Here is a 24,719-nt window from a genome sequence, read left to right on the forward strand (position 1 = left end):
AGATTGCTTTTGTTTACAGATATGACAGTTATGGGGTCAAACGCATAACCATACACCATATTTATAAACATAAATAACGAAATTTTCGTTTATAACTATGTGAGTGAATGAGTGACTCGCAAGTTCTTCCTAAGAAAAATCATCTCATCAATGGTTATAAATTTATATTTGTTATGGTAGTATATGAATAAAAAGTAGAAAGCAAAAAAGGTAATCTAAACTGAATTGAATTAATTTTATTCCGGATTATAGTCAGACAGAAAATTTTGTGTCGCAATCAAAACAGTTTTTCACAAAATTCGTTTCCTTTATAAGTTCAATGGAGGGTGATAGAGCAACATAATGCGATATCGAGGCTTCATTAAAATATGTATATAAGGAAGCTTTAAATTATTGGAGGTTATAAGCAATACAGATTTCTATTCGAAGATTATTTCCGATTGTATGAGTTGTTACTAAACATGTTTTCAACTTACCTTAAAACAATGTTTATTTTGTGTCAAATCTAATTCGAAAATCTAGTTACTCCTAGTTGGAAGTTGATATATATCTGAAAAAGAATAAATAGTCAACGATTAATTAAGATTTTTAATCTTAAAAAATATATGTAAATGGAGGCTAATGTAAATAAAATATACTACAATTTAAGTAGATCATTAAACTCCTAATTGGTGGTTTTTAAGTACGTTAAGATAGGAAAGCAAAATTTGCCTTCTAATACTTTGCCGCTTTCTCTCCATTTCCTTGTACTTGTCTAACTAATGTATCCCACAACTCTGTTTTGTTCAAAATTTTAGAAGATTTGGCAAATCACAGACGTTTTTTGTGATTAATCCAGTTTACATATTTTATACCAGTTCTCTGTTCGATTAGTCACTCCCTAAAGGGTAATCCAGTTTAATAATTTTCCATACTTTAGCTTTTAAGATATATTAAAACAAAGAGTCTCCATCGTTAAGAATATGTTTCGAGCGAAAATCCATAAAAGCAAATAAATAGAAAATAAATATTTATTTTGTTCTCCTTGTGTCAACTCAAGTTACATATATCAATTGTGAAGGTGAAGTAAAAGCGTATTATATATACCTGGGAATAAATTGTGGCAAAATTTTAAGATTTTTTATTGAAAAGGTTCACTGGTACTTGTCCGTCCAACTATAGTTTTTTGGTATATAGAAAATTTCATTCATATCTCTCATGCAGAAAACATTAAAACGGTCCTCGATTTTGTACATAAGGAATGTCGATCAAAATAAAAAGTTTAAGATGATGGGAAAATGGCAGACTGAAACATTTAGAGCTGAAAGAATAAATGTATACGATACATTCAATGTGCTTCAAGCCCGCTCCCATCCAGCGACTCATCAATTTACAATTTAGACTATTTTAGATACATTTCTTCGCACCAAAATGTGTGAACTAATAAGAATATGTCAAAATATTAAAATTGTGTTTATCTTCTTATTTTGCTATATCATAACAGTTGTTGTTAAATCGCACTTATGATTGCATGATAACTGTTGTTGTATTACTTTTCTGTTGGTTCGTTAGCATTGCATAGCGTGACGCAGTGGGCGTGTAGCGTGGTAAGGTTTGGCTGCTATCTAAACACACGCTTATATATGTGAGTATGCCTTTGGTGACCCACATTTCAAGTGAGATATTTATGTATGTTTGTATTAATCATATTTTTAGTTACACATACTGACACATGTACATATAAGCATAACTTGTCACATATATGTATGCGATGCTGACTCTCTACATACATACATCATTAATATGTGGTTTAATCATTAAATTCTTGTTGGTACCGCTGAGCACATTCACATCTAAATTGTGGTTCGGAATGGTGAACGGCGGCCTGAAATACAGGTATGTAAGCCATAAATTATCGAGCTGGAAAAGTAAATGCGTGTGTGTTTGAGTGAGTGCGAGTATGTCATATCAATTCACTTCTCTGTTTGTTGTTTGTGTCATGCATTATGCCGATTCGCGTGCACAAAGTTGATTGAACTTTTAAGTTTGCTGACAGTTTTCTCACTTTGCACGCAACCGGCTTACACCGGCGCCGACTGTTGCCATCCATTGTTGTTGGTGTTATTGTGAAAAATAAATTTAAATGCTGCCAACTTATGCAGTGCAGTGTAGTGCAGATTGGTTAAAGCTGACTGACGGATTAGCAGTAGCGCACCAATTTGCCGACGTGTGCAATCTTTTTTGAGTGACCGCGGCGAATGCAATTCGTTTTCAGGCAAGGTTTGCATTGAGTTCAATTTTTTTATTAATAATTAATTCAATATTTGCTCAAATCATGCAGAATATTCATATGAGTCGGGACATATTTTTGATAAATGTGTAGTATTTCTCAATGAGTTCACTTAACTGCACACCAAAGCGGATTTTCCCCGAAAATACTTAAATCATACTTAATCACATACAATATTTTCAGTGCAGCCACACATAATAACGTATCAGTTAGAATAACTTATAATCAAAAACAGGTATCCATAGCTTAATTGGTTTCATGGCAGCTATGGGATTAAATTCGGATTTAATAAAATATTGAAAACAGAATTCATTGATTGCATTCAACATTAACTCAACCTCATTTTTAAAAATCTATATGTACATATTTATATAAATAACTGCAACTCTAATCACTTCTAATTACGAAACTGCTTTAAGCACGGTGTCTAATTAAACGAGATATTAACCATGCATGTGCGGTTTAAAAGAGAGATTGTCAATATAATCTTATACCATCCGCATATTATGCATGAATAAACGACATGAGCTCAAAATTATGGGCTAGTAACAATCACAGTTATTTCACATGATGGTAGAATAATATTAGGAGTAAAAAAATTTATTTTAGGAGTAAAAATAATTTCGGAGTAATAATATTTATTAAAATTTAGGCAAAATTTTCATTTAGCATTTAGCATTTTTCTTAGCTTTTTGCGATTATTAGTTTAGCATTTTTTAGCATTATTCTATCCAAAAAATTTCAAATGTTTTATTACTTTTTTGTATAAATAAAATCTGATAATTTTTAGTTGACTACACATTTATACATATAACCATGGCAACCATTTGCGTAGTGATTAAAAAATAAAATCTGGCATCACAGCTCAATAAAACAGCTGTGTTTTCATTCATCTCTAATAAAACAAAAAATAGCAATTTGTTTAACATAGACAATGGAAAGGTTGGTAGTTAACTAAAAAATGAAATTATGTGTAAATTTAAGTAATCATAATGATTTTTATAGGTATCTTAAAATAAGTGACCCAAATGTATTAAGAGTTTTCAGTGGCAAAAATTAGAAATAGAATGATATTGAACACTATGAATTCACTTCTTTACATTAGATGCGGATTGAAAAGGTTAAATAAATGTTGCGAAAGTTTTAAAATTACCAACGATCTCATACAAAAATGTGATAAAAACATGTATGACAATGATATTTCGACCGACTCTTCGGAAGTTGAGGAACAATATTCATTTGATAATGTATTTAGTTTATAATTAAAATGTATCATTTGTAAACAAATGATATTTAAAAAATGTACTGAAATGCTATTAAATAGCGATTTAAATGTTTATGTTATCTTTTTTATAAAAATATACATATACATATGTATGTATGTAAAAACCAATGTGATATTGAATTGAATCACCTTTTCTTTTATGTTTGTAAGACTGTTTATGATTCTTTTTTATTCAATAAATAGTTTTTTTTTTTTTTGTTGTTTGCCATGGCTCAACAATACATGGTTGAATTACTACAGGACATTGTTTTATTCTAATGAACACACTACACTGTTCATTGCATTAAAACGGATTTTCGGAATAAGGTTTGTAAATTTGTAAATAGAGTATGGACTGTTATTCAGAAGAGTCTTGCTAACTGAAGAACTAAGAAATTAAAAGTTTAAATTTGGAATTTTACAATAATGCATCAAGCCATTTATCTCTGATTACTCTCTTTGAAAACTTAAGCTGGTCATATAGCCTATATAGGCCAGATTAACGTAGCAAAGAGGAGGGCTATTATTTAGTTAAAACTATTTCTTCTTCTTACTCCACTATGTGCCCAGCCTAACAACTTTATTGAGAACAAGTGGTTTTATTCTAGCACAGCATTTATGTAATTGAGGCGCCCACAAAAATCTCTAAAGTTTAATTACCGTTAAATAAAAGCTGAATTTTTCACTTAACCTCCATTTATTTAATTTTCATGAATTTCGCATAAATTTTATACCCGTACTCTGAGCAGAAGAAGCGTAATTATGTAATTCTGAATAATTACAAACCGATTTGGCTTAATTACAGAAAAACAATTTGCAAACTGCAAAAAAAAATATGAGAAAATAAATTCTCTGAGCTTCGCATTATTTACACTTTGCGGCTCATACTTCAGGAACATTTCATCAAGCCATGTTAGAATGTTCTTGCTATTGCTGCAATGCTTAGATGACAAACAAAAAGAAACAATTATAAACGCCACAATTACGTCGTTAACGACACACTAATGGACACTTTTGCTGTAACTACATTTATGTCAAGCGCTGAGCATTAAACACGCATAAACTCACACACATACACATACATCTGTATATCGATCTTACTTTGGCCACAAATAGTCCAAGCTCCGCTGACTCTTGTTGCTGTGACGAACAAAAGCCATTCAACTTCAGTTGCAAGTGCGCTTTGGCCATTAAATGGCTTTTTGTTAAATAATCAAACATAGACACATACCTACACACACTATCGCTCTCCTACTCTCGTAGTGGAACATTAATGTTTGGTCAGCACTGTCATTCGGAGATGTGGCCACAATGATAGCACGAAATGTGACAGACAGAATGCCAATCACAGTGTCCGAAAGCAGCAATTTAATGATATTAATAGCTTCCTCAAAGCATAGCAGTGACGATGGAATTGAATGGACAATCAGCAACACATAATATTTGAGTTATTTTGATTATTTTAATAGGCGATGCCTAAGTTTTCTAAGTCCGTGGTAAATGTAACTTAATTTGAAAAACAGAATTGAAATTTAAAATCAATGAAAAGTAACTCGATACCCGATAATTTGGACGGTAAATTTTGGAAAAATGTAGTTAATAGAAGAGACAATATAGATCGCATCAAATACGAGTAAATGCATGGATAGACAAGTTTTTTATGAGTGTGTTGAAGAGAGATTAAGTTAGGTCTTAAGACGGCGATAACGTTAATCTTACGTGGACAGTTAGGTTAGGTTAAAGGGTAGATCTCCGCAGATGCAGAGGATCTCATTTAGACAGATTCGGCTGTCCATTGTGACACCCGGAAAACTCCTAACGGGTCACTAAGACCCACGTATACAGTTACCACACCAGTATTTTTCATGTGAAAAAAAAAAAATATTGTCAACATTCAGACATAGGTTGTCGATTTTATACGGTAGTTGGGCTGGAACATGTGCCGAGTTAAGATTTTTAGTCATGATAGTCTGTTATACAGATTACATAATAGTCCGGATCTCTGATGTCAAGGTGATGTCGGGTTAGGTCGGTTCGCGAGTTATTCATTGGATACATTTTCGATATACACTTAGGCAATAAGTCTAGTACGGAATTTTGATTAATTATGTAGCCAAAGCCGATAATGTGTGCTGTTTCGAAACCGGCACAGTTGGGCTTATATCTATAGAACTCTGGAAACCGCCTATAGAAGTCGCGTTGATGGGAATTTGTCTTTCTGAAAACTATAAACAGTAAAGGAGATGTTTGAAAAAGGAATTATAAGGCCAACAGTACAGACAAGCGAGGACAACAATATTTTATGATTATTATTACAATTATTTTTAAATTAATTTTTAGTGAAGAAACTTAAACATTCTCCAAAAAAATTTTATTATATTATTATATTATTTTTCAATTAAAACTTTATAACTTTATAATGTGACCACCTTGTATATGTAAATTAGTATATCATATGTTCAGTGCAAAAATTCGGTCAATAAAAATATTGTAAACCATAAAATTTCGATAGCACGAAAAGGAGCTGCCTATATGCCGCGATGTCTGAATTTGGTATCCCTGCAAAACTAATACGGCTATGTAAGCTGACGTTGAGCAACACCAAAAGCTCCGTCAGGATCGGGAGGGACCTCTCCGAGCCGTTCGATACCAAACGAGGCTTCAGACAGGGTGACTCACTATCGTGCGACTTCTTCAATCTGCAGAACTAAATAGAGAGGGTACAATCTTCTACAAGAGTGTACAGCTCCTGGCGTATGCCGATGATATTGATATCATCGGAAGCAACAACCGCGCCGTTTGTTCTGCGTTTTCCAGACTAGATAAAGAAGCGAAGCGTATGGGTCTGGTGGTGAATGAGGACAAGACGAAATATCTCAAAACAAACAGTCAGCGCACTCGCGTCTTGGCTCCCACGTCACTGTTGACAGTCATAACTTTGAAGTTGTAGATAATTTCGTTTATCTGGGAACCAGCATTAACAACACCAACAATGTCAGCCTTGAAATCCAACGCAGAATCACTCTTGCCAACAGGTGCTACTTTGGACTGAGTAGGCAATTGAAAAGTAAAGTCCTCTCTCGACGAACCAAAATCAAACTCTATAAGTCGCTCATTATTCCCGTCCTGATGTATGGCGCTGAAGCGTGGACGATGACAACATCCGATGAGACGACTCTTGGGGTTTTCGAGAGAAAGGTTTTGCGCAAGATTTATGGTCCTCTAAACATTGGCAACGGCGAATACCGCAGACGATGGAACGATGAGCTGTACGATTTATACGACGACATTGACATAGTTCAACGAATAAAAAACAGCGGCTACGTTGGCTAGGTCATGTTGTACGGATGGAAGAAAACACTCTGAAAGTATTCGATGCAGTACCCGCTGGAGGAAGCCGCGGAAGAGGACGACCTCCACTCCGGTGGAAAGACCAAGTGCAAAGTGACCTGGCTTCACTTGGTGTTTCCAGTTGGCGCCAAAAAGCAAAAAGGAGGAATGAGTGGCGCCTCTGGTGGATTCGGCTATAATCGCTTAAAGCGGTTCCTACGCCAAATATATATATATATATAAACCATAAAATTGCAACAAAGTTAGTTGCAGTGAGTTTTTGTTATTTTTAGAATTCGTAATAAAATATCAAAGAACATTGGTTTACATAATTCTTGTTTTCATTCCGACACTACCAACAAAAAAAGTTAGCAGTCATTTATTTTCCTCGCAAATGTACGCCGGCTTATCTTATCTAGTTGCAGTTTTTGTTGTTTTCTGATATCTGTAACAATTGTTACAGCAGACGCTGCTCGCTTTGACTACAACTACAACATGTACCGCACTTATCATGCCTAGACGCTGCCCTCCAGCTCGAAACAGCTTCCAAGTTGCCGCACTCAGTTCAGCCTAAAGCCATTCCATACACCTTCATTTATTTAATTCTATGCATACTGCTTATCTTACTTTGTTGTTATTATCTTTTTTGTTGGTGTTTGCATTTCATTTGGCCGCCACTGCCGCATACCGAGACTTACAACTGGTTTCTGTTTCTGCAGAAAATGAAACCAAAAAAGATCACCAACAACCACAAAGCGTGCATTGTTTTTGTGCTCTTCAACTCGCGTTTGCCTTAAGCCTCGCTCTGCGCTACGCTTAGTTGGCTTTAATGTTGCAGCGGTTTACCCACTTAAAGCCGACTTGACTTGGCATTTTATTGCTTTGCTTGCTGGAATTTTTAACTGTTAATCGTGCTGGAGGTGCAACGAATGTCAAGTAAACAACAACAATTTCTTTTTGTTTAACAAAGAAAAACAAAAACAATAATGAAGTGTGGCGCACGTATGTACATAAATATGTATATATTTAAATATACATATATGCAGTTAAGAATAGTAATCAAAAACACTAGAAACGCGGCAATGTTGTTCCATAAGCCAGCGCACCTCCAGCAGCCTTGCGGCATGGTGGGCAGGTGACAACGCTCTTCGCTTGAGTTGCGGAAATGTTGTGCGCGTAAAAGTAACTGATGTCACTGCTAATAGCGGTTTTCCATTTACTTTGTTCTGGCTTTGCCTTTTTTGAACATTCGTTTGCATATCGCAGCAGCTGAAACACCCAGATACAAAGAAGCAATACAACAACAACAAAAGCAACATAATGGTGATATTTTAAATGCCAAAAGCATTTAGCCGTCAAATGAATTAAGATTTTTATAACACTGTGTGGCTGCTACCAGCGTTGCCGTTTAGCACTTCGTTTGGCAATTCGACGGCAGCAAGCGTGGAGTTGTAAGTGTGTTTGTAATCAAATTGAGCGATGACCTCTGCGGCCGTCTTTCGTCTTAAGCTATAGTTTATGGTAAATTGTTTATCTCTAACGTTTAAATATGTTTGTTTTTGTTGCCAAGCTATTCAACCTTGACCGTACTTGAAAATTGTGACATCTCGAGACAAAATGTGTATGTATTTACTGATATGCGTTATGTAATAACATCTACTAGTACTTAAAAATTTAGAACTGTAAATATATGCGTAAACATGCGCAAGAATGTATAAAAAAGCTATCTATTGAAATTTTGAACAATGATATTACAGAAATATTACTTTTGCCAAAGGAAACACATTCATTTCGACACCACAATATTATTTGTAAAGACATAACCATAGCAAATCACATCACAGTTAGTGTTTAAATATTTGCTTATTTTCGGAGTACATAATTATTTCCACATAACCAAACTAAAATTATATTAAGGCGATAAATTGTTTGGTATTTTCGGAGTTATATATGCCGACGAAAAAATATTTATTTCGATTAATTTGTAGAAACCCTAACATAGCAAATCAAATATATAACAGTTATTGAATTTTCGGAGTAAAATTACATATTCGGATTTAATTGTATAAGAGAAACTATTAAATTTCAAATTTACATTACCATTTGTAGAATTATAGTGAATTAAATATTTTAAAATAGGAATTACAACCGTTAACGCATTGATATATGTATATGTACATACATAACATACATAATTTGAATTTATGACTCTTATTTGAATCATAGAACCTTCGTGATCTGTGAAAATATTTCTAGCCTCACCTTTGCAGCTGCTTATTTATTATTTTAAAATGACATTTCTCATTTAAAGCCATATCTTGCTTGTAACGCACTCTTGCTGACGCCATCAAACATCAATATTCCACCTTTTTAGTCTCAAATGCAGTAAATACTTTTGTATCTCCTTTTTTGCAGCGCTTTATAACGCTTTTCGATTATGGGAATATTTCACAGTAACAAATAATGGCACGCCTTTAAAGAGCCACGCCAATAGTTGCCACTGTCTGACGTAACGCGCTTTGAAGATAAGCACAAGAATATCTACGCAAATATTTTTTAATCAACGTGTTTGCTTAGTAGTTAAGAAACATATTAATAAACGAAAATATTTTCTTATTACTTATTGGCCAATAGTTGCTTTGGTGACAATGTTGTCGCGACAACTCATCTTCCTGTAGCAGAGAACAAAATTGCGCGCTGCCGTCAGCTTGTCTGCTCAGTAATTATTATTATTTTGCCTTCGAGTGCAAGCGTTTGAAAACCTGTAGCAGACGGTCTCTTGAAGTGGATTGCTGTATTTGTGAGCAAACGATAAACTTAAGATGCTTAATAAAATTTATTATTGCAGTATTTTACAATAAATTAAGTTTTCTTTGTTATTGCTGTTGTGTCTGGTCTAGCAACTTGTTTGCAGAATCTAGTTTTGTTTCGTCTTTATTACATTTGAAAGAAGAGACAATAAAATTTTTTATCAGCAGCCAACCAAGACGTTACGAAAAATATGCATAATAAAATATTAGGCTCATTAATATGTTTTGTATGAAATAAAGTATTTTTAATTATCATTATTTTTTATATATTTTTACACTTTTAATATTTTTATATACCATTTTTGGTTTTTGCTAATTATTTTAGCTGCTTCTTTAGAAACAAAATTTTATTTTAAAATAAATGCAAATGCAGAGTACTTACAACAAAAAATACTTTGAGCACTGATCAATATATGAATAGCATTCTTCAAAAGCAAACTTTGTAGATGTTAAATCCACATTTTTCGTAGTTTTGAGCTATAGATGGTTAAAGTACAGGTCAAACCATAGCTCAACAGCTCATTAGATCCATTTATCACTAGTCTGCTCGTAAACCGAGAGATCACTTTGATTTCTTATCACGAAAAACCTTAAGGAATGCAAATCACCGGTTTCATAGATCTGTAAATACCAGAAGTAGACCATTTTTCCAATCTGTCCATATACACTTCGTGTTCCCAAGAGCATCTATACATATATATTAAAACTACAAACGCTGGTATCTTCATAAAAAAAAACAAAATCAATCAGAAATATTCCCACACATGAAGTAAGCAAACAAAAGGCGAAGCAGACAATTTTTAATTTTTCAAAACCCAACCCATAAATCTAAAAATGTAGATTACAAATCAAAATCTGAAACTAAAACCAAAAACAAGTCAAAAGTCAAATGATTACTGGTTAGTCTAACATTTTTATGTGCGCGTTCACCTCCAAAAAGGAATGGCGTGAATTAAAAAACAGCAACAAAAACAATTACTAAGGTAATAAATTGAAGAAGCAACGCCGCCGTTAAAGCTTCGTAACACCTATGTACTTTTCGTGTGCGGTAAACGGGCTAAATTTAAACCACAAGCTATATAATTAACGAATTAAAAATAATTTATAGAATAAGCGGAGTTAAAATAAAATTAAATCATTTTCTACGAATGGAAATGAGGAAGATCGACAGCTGGCCTTGACCCCGAATAGAGATGTACATATATCGACTACAATGTGGTACGAATTCTACTAAAGGTGTTGCAACAACTCATTCAGAAAAAAACCATGTTTTATGAAAAGGGTTAGATTAATATAATTTAATGCAGACCATTATGTATTTTGTCTGAAATAAATACATTTTCGAAAAACTTCTGGTTATAAAGACCAATAACAGTCAAAGAATAACAGTCATGAATATTTGCGAACAATCTAATATATCAGATAAATTAGTTATTTTAAACGAAACCCCCAAACAAACAAGACCTGAGGAACATGACGTCTGGTGGTACAATGAAAATAGATCTATATAGAACTTAACTTCAAGATTGAAATTATTGACAAGATGAATCGACTGATGACTTTGGTGAACACGACTATAAAAGCGTAAGAGGGTATAATGACTATAAAAATGAGAAGTAGAAAAAGTGGCTCTGATTAATGAAAAATCCAATCGGTATTTAAAATGAAATTCTATATAATTACCAAAACTGAAGTTCCCTCTAATAAAGTGCAAAATCTTCTTCTTTAGCGCCTGCCAAATAAACCGCACCCTGCTGCGCATTTCATCATACACAGCACACCTTCGATCAACCAGTCTATAACGCCATTATCCTTTTAAAAGTAAGTAGCGGTACCTCACTCACAAAGCATTTATTTCATGGCGCTCGGCGCCTTCCAGCCATTGCCATTAGCACCCGTCATTAACTCATTTGTGCGAATGCCACAAAGTATCCAACAATGCAACGCGTAAACTTAATTGTAAGCCACTGAGTGTGGGGCACACAGTGCAACAGTAGTTGTTCTTACAAAGAATATAGTAGCTAATGACCGTTCAGTGGATTAAGTTGGCTATTAAGCATACCATTGGCAGGAGTATATGTCTGTGTGGGTAAGCTTTGGTGGAAAAAATGTAATGGGTGTTGAAAAGTTGCTTTATTTTCCACTTTAGGTGATTTAGAATGTGGTTGATTTAGTATTTATATTTTTACTACTTTCACTAATAGTAGAGTGGTCGTTTTGATTTTTAAAAGGCGTTACAAGTTAAAAATTACCTTCAAGTTTGAATTCAATTTATGAAAACTATATTTTAATAATCTGAATGAGACTTATTCATATGAACTTCACTGATTGGACAAATATGTCTATAGAAGAAGGATAATTCTTATAATTCTCATGAGATTACATTAGAAATGAAAGCTATTTAGCACTAAGTAGATATTAGAAGAGATTGTCACCACTCTATTCAAAGCCTCAGCAGCTTTGCATGTACATATATAGCTAAGAAATAATTAGATAAAAACAATTTTATTATATAAAATTATATAAAAACACAATCACAGTAAACTGACACGGCAGCGCTGCTTGTGCATCTACAGCACCCAAGAGAACGTGAAAAATTCGTTATGCAAGCGAACACGTTTGCTGCAGTTGAGGCACACATACACATACTAAAGCCAGACTAAAGACAGCAGATCGCAACAAAACACCAATAAGCTCCGAACAACTTGGATTTATCGCTTTTAACCTGAGCACACGGAAAAAAGAAGACGAGGAAGATAGAAAAAAAAACGTCAAGAATAGCGTAGAACAAAAGATGCAACCCAGCAATTCGAGCTGCAAGCAGCTAACCACGAAGATGACGAAGTAGCTTAGAAGTATCCGATGGATGCAGCTCTATAAACCACACTCTAACGACTTGTGGTCGCAGCGACGGCGTTAGCATTAACAATAGAAGCACTAGAAGATAAAAAGACATACAATAACAACAACTATATATATGTATATGATGATTAGATTGCGCAGAGAGTCTTCTTAGGAGCCAGGGAATGCATAAATGTGCCGAGAGATATTCAATATATGAGCTTAGTTGCATATAAAACAGCAACCGCAAGGAAGCTCCTGAAGTCACTATGCTGTTTCTTAACTAACATTAGCAGCTATGACAACAACAACAACAGTGGTAGCTGCAGCGTCAGCAGAGGTAACAAACGTTTGTTAATGCTAGAATTGCTTGAAGTGTTTGGAATGATGTAGATATATTATGATATAGTGTTTATTCAATAGTTAACAGTCGCTGCGAACATTTATGTGACCACTGCCGCATTCTTTGCGGTGATAAGTGCGCAGACATTTACCTTCGGTATATATATTAATATGCATGTCTATAGGTCTGTATGTAAGAATATATGTATGTATGTGGTGTGAATATATAAAATATATTATGCAAAAACTAATATCTATTCGTGTTAAGGGATATAAAAAACTAAATATAGGTACAGTTGCTGAGTAAAAACAATTGATTATGGTATGGTATTCTGAAGAAAAAAATGGATAGGGAGCTAAGGTTACTGGCAACTAAACTGTGCAAAAATATTGGAATTAACAAGAATGTTTAGTGGTGTGCCGCGAAAAGAGGGCAGCGTTTAAACCTTAATATTTAATAAAACATTGAGACTATTTTTTGTATTAGGTCTACAACTTTGCGTTTTTTTGTAAATTTATTTTTTTATATAAAAACGGTTACAAATGTCGATTAGCCTCAGCTGCACTTTTCTTGGAATTAAAAAAGAAAATCAAAATTTCCCGCAAATGTCGAGAATTCGGCTCAAAAAGTGACATTTTCAGTTGAGAATAAGTGTGGGATGCAAATAGATCTCTACAAATATTTTGTTGGGTTAATGTTGACACAAATGTCCAAGGCCGATATAAAAAAAATAGTTTTAATCGACTAGTGCTTGACCCTAGACACATGTATTGGAAAACGGAGAAAGCAATCCTGATTTTTAGTCGAAATGTGAAATAACTAGCTAAAAATTGCTAAAACAGCATTTTAAGCAACATTTTAAAAACACTTTTTTTAGAGCTGCCACTTAATTAAATTTTTGTTTTTTAATAAAATAATATTAATATTTTCAATACAACGTAAGAATGAAATATTAAGTATTTGAAAATTTTTTAGTTATTCCAACGCAAAAAAAAAGGTTGTCATCTGATTTTTATTTACAGTCGATGCAACCATTCGTGAGACCTACTGAGAACAATGAAATCATTGGTATTTACCCAAAAGAGACTTTTGTGGATGAAAATATCAATAAAATCGACAAAATGAGTTTGGGACTAATCGAGATAGCACTTTATCAAAAAATGAGTTGGACATATCGTCCTTGAAAATTTGGGTATGCGAAAGCTCTGTGTAAAGTAGGTGCGACGCGAGCGTTAAAACTTTGCCTAGTTTTTTCGAATAATATACAGACCAATCGGTGTAGCTGTACCGATTTATTTCATGAGGGTCAGGACCATTCATCCAAGTGCCTTCAGTCCAAGTAAATATTTCATGAAAAGCTTAACCACTTCATGGACTACCCTATGACGATACATTTACATATTCGCAATAATTTTACTGCTTAACTCCTAAATATAGACTCCACAGTCCTCATACGGCTGTTGAGCTGTGTCATTACAACCAGGAAGAGAATATGCCGCAACCAATGATGCAATTAAGAAAAAGCACAAACAAATAAATAAGCTAAAATGAGAAATAACCTACTCATAAGGGCATGCATACGCAATCACACTTACATACAAGGACGGCAGCATACGGTGCGCTTCACGCCACAGTTGTTGTTGTTGCATGGAAAATGTTGCATTTGATGACTACATGCACCTTATTGAGACAGTGTAGACCTAACAGTACGACGAGGTACAAAGCAAACGGTGCAACAAGTGTACACACACATATACATAAGCGCCTTGGCAATGACAGTGGCTGCCAAAACAACGAACCTGTTTTGGAGAATTATTTATGAGTGTGGTGACTGGCCAACAATAACAACGCGTAGATGCAAGCAGAACGAGGAAGAAGCAGAAATAAAACAACAGCATCAACAACATCAACAGTAGCTCCAAGAATTCAATGAACTCGATGGCGTTGACGCTGAAGACCGAATTTGTTTGTAGTCTGCAAGCGCCAAAAGGGCTGGCTGCATATGAAAGCAGAAGGTTTTGCGCTCACCTTAACAAAAACTTAAAAACAATTCCAACAACAAGAAAATATTGCCTGCAAAACATTTCAAAGCATATGCAAACTTGTTTCTGCTCTTTCTTAGGCATAGAAATACAATATGGAAATGGCAGCTTACAAGAAAAAGAGGAAAAAAGAAACGAAAACTCAGAAACAAAAAAGTTTCAATGTAGCGAAGATTCAAAGTGACAGCTTGCAGAAAGAATCCTATAAGTTTACGGGCAAATGCCAAAGCGTCGAGGAAATTACGCAGGCAGATAGTTGTGTGGAAAGCTGTGAAAGAGTAAGAAGAGTTTGAAAAAGTTTAGCTAAAGTTATGACGTTTGATAAGCCTAGGGCTGAAATATATTGCATTTTGAAGGTTATGCATAGTTTTTAATTTCCTTTCAGTTCGATTGCAAAATTTTCTTCCGCATTGTTGGTTGAATTTTGGATAACAAGGAAGTTTAATTCCCGCTATGGAAAGTTTTGTGCACATTTATTTCGGCATCAGTCACTAAATTACCGCATTTATTTTTATTCAGAATATTATATTTGAAGTGCAAAATGTTAACAAACACATTAAATTGTTCAACACTTGAATAAATATGTTTCGTTGTCGTCTAGATACAAATACATAAAAGCAGAATAATATTTCGATAATTTTCAGCCAAAGTATTTCGACTCTAAAAGAGTAGATATCACATAACTTTTCAGTTTGCTTTCAAATGTTATTGAAATGAAAACAGCTGAACACATGCTTTTATTTGCTCTATTCAAGAATAAAGAAAACGTGTTCGCCCTTTCCGTAAAGTGTCATTACCCTTAACCTTGAGCTTTCGTAAATTTCATATTTCACTGTATAATTTGTATAAAATATTTGAACAAGTTGACTTTTTTCGGTACTTTTATTCTATCAGAATACACATAATACAAATTAAATAGAAAATTATGTAATTTACAAGAGTGCAGGGTTAAGCTATGAACATATTTAATCAGCCACGTATTTCAAGATCAATTGAAGTTATATATCCACGTGAAAGCATGCATTAATTCATACCACTTTTTAAAAAATATGTCAGCTGAATAAAAAAGAGGGTTTCTACAATAGTTTCTAACTGGCATACAATTCTTATATCTATACTAATATTATAAAGCTGGAAAGTTTGTTTGTTTATTTGTTTGAACGCGCTAATCTCCGAAACTACTGGTTCGAATTGAATAGTTCTTTTTGTGTTGGATAGTCCATTTATCGAGGAAGGCTATAGGCTATATAGCATCAAACTGCGACCAATAGGAGCGAAACAGTGGTAAATGTGTAAAAAACGGGGGAAGTTATTTATCTTTGAGGGCTTCCGTTTGTTGCGCTGCGAAAGCGGTTCAAGATACACAAAAGTTATGTATGAAAGAATTATTTCTCTTTCAATTATCTAAAAAAAATCTAAAAAAGTTTTTGTGATAATTAATTTGGTCGAAATTATTTGTTAGAGTCGTATTAACATAATAATATTAATCTTTATCCAATATAGTATGAATTTGAAAATGCTAGAATTTATATTTTATATTCCTGTTGTTATCCTTCCTGTTGTACCCTCTGCGAGGACTTTCAAAAAAGATGAAATGTGACAAGTGCTCTGGGAAAGTGAAGATGGGCTAGATTTTGATGATGGTAACAGTCTATCGGAGCCAGATTATGATGTAAACATGGAAGATATTTGCTCTTAGCTGGATATGATGATATTTTATATACAGTTATTATATATTTTATGATGATATTATATATGTATATATATATATATTAATATTTCTTTTATACATTTTGTATATATTTTATAGTAATAAAGAGGAATGATTTGTATCTATGTTTGTAATGAATAAACTCAAAAACTCCTGTTCGACTTCAAAAATTCTTTCACCATTGGAAAGCTACATTCATCCCGAGTAACATAGGCTATATTTATTGCTAGAAACTCAACTTTCTTGAAATAGTTCCTATGTGAGGGCAACAAAAAGACTCCGTGATGGAGAATCTTAACCTGAAATTTAAAATCGTCTTGCAAGTCATTCTCTTCGTTTCGCAATCGCGTACCAGAGAGTCGAGTAACGAGTGTTCGCAGCTGCTTGCGTATGCAGGGGCTTGAAGAACAATTTATTATAAATATACAAGTTCACAATAGGGAGTCGAACTCTGTGCGTTCCCAACCAAATTCAAATTCAGAGGGAAAGACAATCGTCATCAAAGCCTAGAGGTCATAATCAAATTTTAGCTCATTGCAAATAAAATATAATTTGATGTTCGAATTTTTTTTAACCCACGAATGAAACTGCAAAGTTCAAACATATGTATATATATATAGAAAAGTTATATAAATATATATATATATATACATATGAGAGTATGTATAAATGCGTAAAAACTTATAACTTTTGAATTGTTTGATTAAGCCCGTGCGAAGCCGGAGTGGTCTGCTAGTTTAAAATATTTTTGGAATTCTGCACGCTTTTCATTCTTGAAGTTACTTATTTGAATTAAAAAAGTACTCGTATAGTAATAAAAGGATAAAATATGCGCTTAGCAAAAACACTTATAATTTTTATATCATACTAAATGTAGGCAAAGCTAAATCTTAGTATGCATCATATATGAACGAGTAAGTTCCCGAAATCCGCTGTTTAAATTTATTTATGAAAAAACATATTTTAGTAGAGATCTGTTAATACAGATCATACATAGTAAGCTTCTTCCAAAGATATGTATGTACACTATATTTCCTTAAAATAAATTCGTTGCCTACAAATAGGCGTACTGCAATATATTAGGAAATTTATTTATATTAAGGAAAATTGTTTTTTTTATTAAAGTGGTTTTCATTAGAGTTATTTTTAAACAACATTTTCGAAAGCAGTTCTTTATTTCATAGATACCTCTTAATTCGTAGAAATATTTTTTTAATTTCAACCTTTACAGTTTTTCATTACTTTTATTTTATTTTATTATTTTACGAGCGTAAAAAGCTCGACGCTTGTGGTGGCATGCTGCAAGCAAGAGCACACGCAGAGCACACGCTTCACGCTCGTAAAATTCCGAAGAAATTATGCAATAAAAACATATTAACTCTTAAAGTGGAAAGACGTAGGAAAGTTATATAAATAAGCATGAAGGTAACATGTGTTTTTGGACTTGTTTTTGCTTTTTCTACACAAACATATAGGATATGAGAAAGGTTAAATTCTTTCCAATGACTTTCAAATGACGTTTAACCGTTCAGCTGCTGAGGACATCGGGTTATCATATATCAATATATATTGTACTTAAAATAATGTTAGAAATAAACCTCTCTTTCTGGACACTTATTTAAATATTAATTCAGTGATTTTAATTTGAATTAAAAACTTTTTTATTAGTTCTTCTAAAAGCATGTAAAATAAATATCACTACAACAACAGGGTTAAAATTATAATTGGTGTCAAAAATGTCCCCTAAACCACAGTGGACAGAGTTTTTAACTATATTAACAAAACAAACGAACTGCAGCCTCAGAGCAAAGCCAATGCTCTCTCACTTATTGAGCGTGCTTTGCATAGCCAATTTACCAATTGCCAATAATATCACACAACAACAACAACTATTGACGAAAATCAGCTAACAACAAATTCTTATTACACGCACATTTTGGCCGCACTCGCTTCTGGGTTGAATCAGCAGCGCACAAACTTAAACAAACTTAAAAACAACAATAAATAAAAATTGATTATTTATTTACGCCAATTGCATACTGATAACTAATTTACACATGAGCAAATACTTACATACATATTGTACATATTCATATGATTGTTTGAAGAGGTAAAGCAGATGACCATATCTGTTGATATGTAGGCAAGTGTGTACATAATGTGGCATCAATGAATTCCTGAATTCAAATTACCGGCAAATATTTATTTTCTTATTATTTTTTTTGATGATTTTGGATCTTTTTTATATCCAATATTTATTTAGTCGAATTTGTTTGATTTTTATTACACTTTTGTATACAAATAAATATACATATGTATATAGTTGTGTTTATGACCGAACAAATAAATACTTACTTACATATGTATATGCAAACAAGAGATCATTGACTCTGATTCACAGTGAAACAAATAGTCAGTCATTGGTGTCTATGTGCCTTTGTATATATGAATGTGAGTGTTTTTACTGCCACTGGCAGGTGCCGCTGTGAAAAACGTTTTCAATGACAATTAAATTTCGCAAAGGGCACATACTTATACAGGCCTTCACTTGGGCTATAAAATTATCTGTCTTGTATATGTACATTTTTACATACCAAACAATATAAACACACCCAACTGACGTATTTATAAATCAAATATTTTCCCCACGGCAATTCACAAATGACCAAAACTATGAGCTCTTCAATTCAAATTTGTTTAATAAAATTAAGATTGTTTTCAATTGCTCAAAAACAAAGAAAATCCCACTAGCGCTAGAAAGCGGAACGAAGTGACAAGTACCAGATTTTTGAAGAATTCATTTTGAATTCTTTCTATGACCTCAATAACACAAGTGATTTGGGAGATACAATCAATTTTATAAGAAATTAGTTTAGAATGAAAAAAAAATAACAGTATATCGCTCATTTACTTGAATAGTGTCACAACTCAAAAAATCGACTTTTCTGGAGAGTGTTTTAAAGTTTTAAATTTATTTAGCAAAAATAGAAAAGTGCCATCAGTTTATTGACAAATCTAGTGGCCTGTAATATATTAAATACAATATTGAGCATAAATTGACCAGATAGAGTGTACTAATGGTTTTTCTTGGGAATAAATGTGACTCACTTTGAATTATGTTGTTATTTGTGAAAAATATAAATCAATTTCGCCGTCATTCGTCAAATGTGTCGTTTTTGCTGAAAAAAGCAATATGAAAAATTTAATTACTTATTGGCCAATATCGTTGTAATACAAAATGTGTCGTTCTTTCTGAAAAGAAAATCAAATTCACCTTTTCACAAAATATGTCGTTATTTCGTAAAAAAAATATAACTAATTCCTGCCGTGTTTTCTTAGATATGGCACTATTCAAGTAAATGAGCGTATGTATATGTATATATAAAAATAAAAGAGTGACGAAATCAATCGCTTTACACCCAAGTGAGTTTAGTTTGATCTAAGGCATAAGCCAATCTACCGTGTTTTGAACTAGAAGATCGCTCGAGAAATCGATTAGAACTCAATCCATTCTAAAAACGTAGTTTTTATTTAATATGTTTTTCAAATGTTGTAAAAAATACTTTTTGGAGATAATTTCTTTGAACTAGTAGCAATATTGGTGTTTTTTAATTATATCGATCAGACGTAATTGATCTACTTCTTATTGTGTTTTTCGAATACTCCGTTCTAAGCCTAACCACGTTTCAGTTGTACTCGAATATGTAGATACTTCAGTTATTGTAGTTATTTTATATATACTCCCCTCTCCATCCAATTGCCCGCTTAACCCGCTAGCAATCACAATGAAATGAAATCGGAGTATTCATAGCGGACGCTAAGCAACACGAAGACAACATATGTGCTGCCGCGGTCAACGACGAGAACTTTCACCAGATTACAATTAAAATAATCTAGTTTTCGATTAGCCATGCCAAAGCAACAGAAGCGCAGCCAGAAAGTGCGCATATAAGTTACACTTAATGAACGACTGAGCGGCCAAGCGCACCAACGAAGAAGCGGCTTTGAGTTGAAGGTGCGCAAGAGCGCAGATGGTTGACCGGTTTACCAGAAGACACCAACGAATAAGATAATAACAAATCAAAACGCAGTCAGCATATGGTGTGTGAAAGCAGGAAAACAATGAGGGGGGAGGCATCGGCAACAACAGAAGAAGAAGCATACAAAATGACCAATTGCAGTAAATTATCGCGCACATCAAATACATTAAATTACTTTCGTGGCGGTTGAGCGAGTTTTTGTTGTTTTTGTTATAATTTTTTCAACGAATTCGTTTTGCTTTTAATTTCTTAATCACAAATGTTGTGGTTGAAAGATGGCGGCTGTGTTGCCATGTTGTTGCATTCGTAGAAAAATTAATAACTGCACGGCGCAAAGGAGACAACAATTAATTATGGCTAGAGATAACAGTTAAAAATCGAAACAGCAAGACAACAACAACAAATATACAAGCATAGCAATCAACTAACTTACCGTTAAGCGCAAATTAATTTTGTATGGCTACAATTTTTGGTAGATACGCGCTGTGTGAGACTGCAGAGTTCACCTTCGTATTACCAAATCGAAATTAATTCGATACTGTCGATCAGTCGAAAGAAAGTGAAACTTATGACGGCAATTTTTTTTGCTTTTATTTGTGTAATTTTTTCTTGCAATTTTACTTTGTTAACTCTTCTGCCATTCTTTATTTTATGTATATTCCGCTTAGTTTTGGCACCGAATCCGGTATGTTAATGAGGCTGTTGTTGTTGTGCGTCGCCGTTGGTTACCGCGTCTATGAGTGACAGGTTTCTCCTTTGTGGCGTGCAACTAGCTTCGCATTGATTTTGTTGAGTTACAGCTATGTGTGTATTATGCACATATTTTACTTTGCTATTTCCCTTTCCAACAATTGCTCAGTGGCAAATCCTTTTTTTGCACAATCACGATTTTTATTAGTCTTCTGGGATGTTGCAGGTTTGCTTTTTCTTTTCTGTGGAAAATTTTTCGCAAAGGTTTATATGGAGTGAACAGCCTTATTATAGCTGTTTTGGACTAGTACACATAAGCGTAATACACTTTTGGATATTTTAGTTTATAGCCGATTTATTAATACCGGATTATTAATCTGAAAAGAAATAAAAGTAGAAATTAATATCTGTTCCTACATTTAGGCTCATTGAACCATCAATAGCTTTAATTATCCAAATAATATCGGTTCTTCACACAATTTCATAAAATAATGTCAAAATATAGCTTTGAGGAACAATGGACATCCCTGAATCGACCAAACACAAAACTAACGATCTTGTAATGCTAGTTTGATCCATAGACTGTATAATATGAGGCTAAAAAATTATCAGACTAAAAATTATATCCAATTCCTATTACCATTTATTATCTGTAGTTTATATATTGCATTGAGGTTATATTGTCTTATTGCTGGTTGGTCTTACTATTTCCAACTTTTAACTAACTCAGGGTAGAACCCTATTTCATTCAATCAATTAATACTACTGCCTTTTTCCAGCTTGTTTAATACGTAAGTTACCATAACTACTGGCAAAATTTTTGGAACCCAAGTTCTGCTTCGCATTGCTATGAGTTGAGTATGCATCAAGGGGTTCCAAAATCTAAATATAATTTCTTTAATTTAATTTTTAAAAACATAGCAACAAAATATCTTAACAAAAAATAAAAATTGCTTAGTTTTCTTATAATCGCATAATCTTAATCCCCTATTTACGAAATTATTTTAAATTCCAAACATTTAATAATAGTTACAGCATCAATTATTCACGTCTACATGTCTTCCAACTTTTAATATACAATATTCAAACATACATAATTTAATCTGTATAGCAATCATTAAATGTTTTCTCCACCTCACATTAGTGTTATGGCATTTTCTTTAGCAGAGAGAAAACAAGCAAAAAGAAAAGCGCCACAACAATCACCATTTACAAGCCGGATTTCTTCAAATGCTCGGAACATAAAAACGCTTATCAATTCAGCAACGCAAAGTGGAAGGAAACATTAGCACAAAAACAAAGTAGTAATAAAAGAAAAACAAGAATCACTCACACAAATAAAGTAGAGCTAGTAAGTAGCGGCAAATGATAAAAATAAACAGATTTCTGCTTCAACGGAAGTGCTTATTTGTAGTTACTTGTAATGAATGACTACAAATCTTCAAACATTCAATTCTGCTTCCGAATTCTTCTGCTTCTTTTTATTCACTGCGCCTTACTTTGCGACTGGGCTCGGCGCTTTATTACCCAGCATAGGAAGAGCTGTGTAGTAAATAAACGACCAGCATGTTTCGAGCGCTACATAAAGTAGTACTGATAGCTTTTGAGCTTTCATTTTTCATTTTAACTTGATGTGCAGAATGCATTATATTCAGTAATTAAGTATAGTAATTGACACAAAGGAGAGTGAATAAATAGTAAAATATCTCATGATTCAACTCATTACTATTTGCCTTCGAAGATTAGGAAGTAGATGCTTAAAAACTCCACGAAATTCATTCATTTATTTTCGATTGTGAGCTTACGACATTGATCTCATATAAACAGCGACATAATTAAGCTTTTTAATATAATGGGTTTTCAAGGAAGCCTTCTTGAGAAAGTGAAACCACCGTAGCTTTTTTCTTCGAGAAAGCTTGATTTGCACAAAAAGCTTTAAGAAGAACTTTAGCTATTACTGATAAGTAAAAGAAAGAGCTTTTAATATAAGTTCTAATGCAGTTTGAGCCGATTTTTGTTATAAATGGGTGTCATAAATTACTTACTAGTAAAATGAATTATACTACTTATGTTTAGTATAAAACCTTCCATTATAAACCAAAGCTTTCATTAAAATTACTTGAACTTTACTCCATATCAATCTAATTTATCAAAATATATTGAAAATATACTTTATAGTAAAAAACTATTCCTTGAAGCTTAAAATTTTTTCAAAGGAGCTTTCACTGACAAGAAAACTACCGGAGCTTTTATTTAAGTGAAAATTTTACAACAACTTGTTCAAGAACCTGCAGAGTATTAGAGTGTCGCCATTGACCGTCACTCCCACAACACTTAAGTGTCCGCAATTTTGGTTGTTGCGAACACTTTTACAACTACTGTTGTTTTTAGTTGTACCATTGTATTCGCCCTTGCTGCCAGTGATTTCCTTGCTATCTTTATAGTTTTTTTCTTTTTTGAGTTTGTGCGCTGCTTTATCGCCTACCATCCACAATTGCCTTTACATTTTAGCGTCTATTGTTTTGCTGGAAACTTTTACTACTGTCTTCTTCAAGCTCTAGTAGCTGTGAGTTGTTTGCTCTTATGTAGTTCCAACACTGAGAGTTTTAATATTATCTTATACATATATGTATATTTTGAGAATATTTGTTGTTGTTATTCTTTACATATTTTATTATTTATAGGCGCTAGTCTTAATGATATGTATCATAGTTCTTTCTTCAGTTTTTTTCTTATCTTCATTCTTTTTATTCTACCATGTGTTTGCATTTTCTTCCACACACAACCCGCACTTTGGTGGCTGATATCCAACAAGTATTGCATTGACTTGTCTGTAGTTTATGCCCTCACATTGTTGCAGTTAACATCATTGTAAATAAAGATATACGAGAAGTACATATGTATATACACTACGTGTGGAATGTGTTGCAAGTCATATTGTACTTTCAGTTACTTTGCAACTTCTATGGGTCTCGTCGCGACTCAAAGTCACGGAAAAGTAAAAGATTTGCTGCAGAAAAAAATAAAACAATTGTCTGGAGATAAGCAACAAACTTAATACATCCTCCACGTTCTTTATTACATAAAGATAAGTCCAATTTTGGGCTTAACAATCCAGTCATTTAAATATTTTGAAGGATAATATGATAGGTTTATTCCCCGATTAACGGTTATTTACAGAAATACAACATACTGAAATATATTATATTATTCAGTTCTAATTCTGCGCAAAATAAATAAGAAATGACAACACGATATTTTATATGTATTATAGGTCGAAACAAATTGCTGACACCTCTGAACAAGTTCCAGTTTAAAATACTTTTTATAATAAACTAGTTATTGCTATTGAATAATGATTGCTTTAGTTAACATAGTC

The 24,719-nt window shown here is 33.2% G+C and overlaps 1 protein-coding gene across 2 annotated transcripts in view; it reads right to left on the bottom strand.

Moving 5' to 3' along the window:
• LOC105220130 (putative polypeptide N-acetylgalactosaminyltransferase 9) overlaps nt 1-24,719 on the bottom strand; it is a 250,015-nt gene that overhangs the window by 218,663 nt on the left and 6,633 nt on the right. For both annotated transcript variants that reach the window (XR_008472084.1, XM_054235282.1), the window contains exons 2-3: nt 21,084-21,717; nt 477-550 (exon numbers count right to left, since the gene is read on the bottom strand). The gene's annotated coding sequence lies outside the window, so the exon portion shown is untranslated. The remainder of the gene's footprint in view (nt 1-476; nt 551-21,083; nt 21,718-24,719) is intronic.

Source organism: Zeugodacus cucurbitae, chromosome 6, assembly GCF_028554725.1.
Source record: "Zeugodacus cucurbitae isolate PBARC_wt_2022May chromosome 6, idZeuCucr1.2, whole genome shotgun sequence".
Lineage (NCBI taxonomy): Eukaryota > Metazoa > Arthropoda > Insecta > Diptera > Tephritidae > Zeugodacus > Zeugodacus cucurbitae.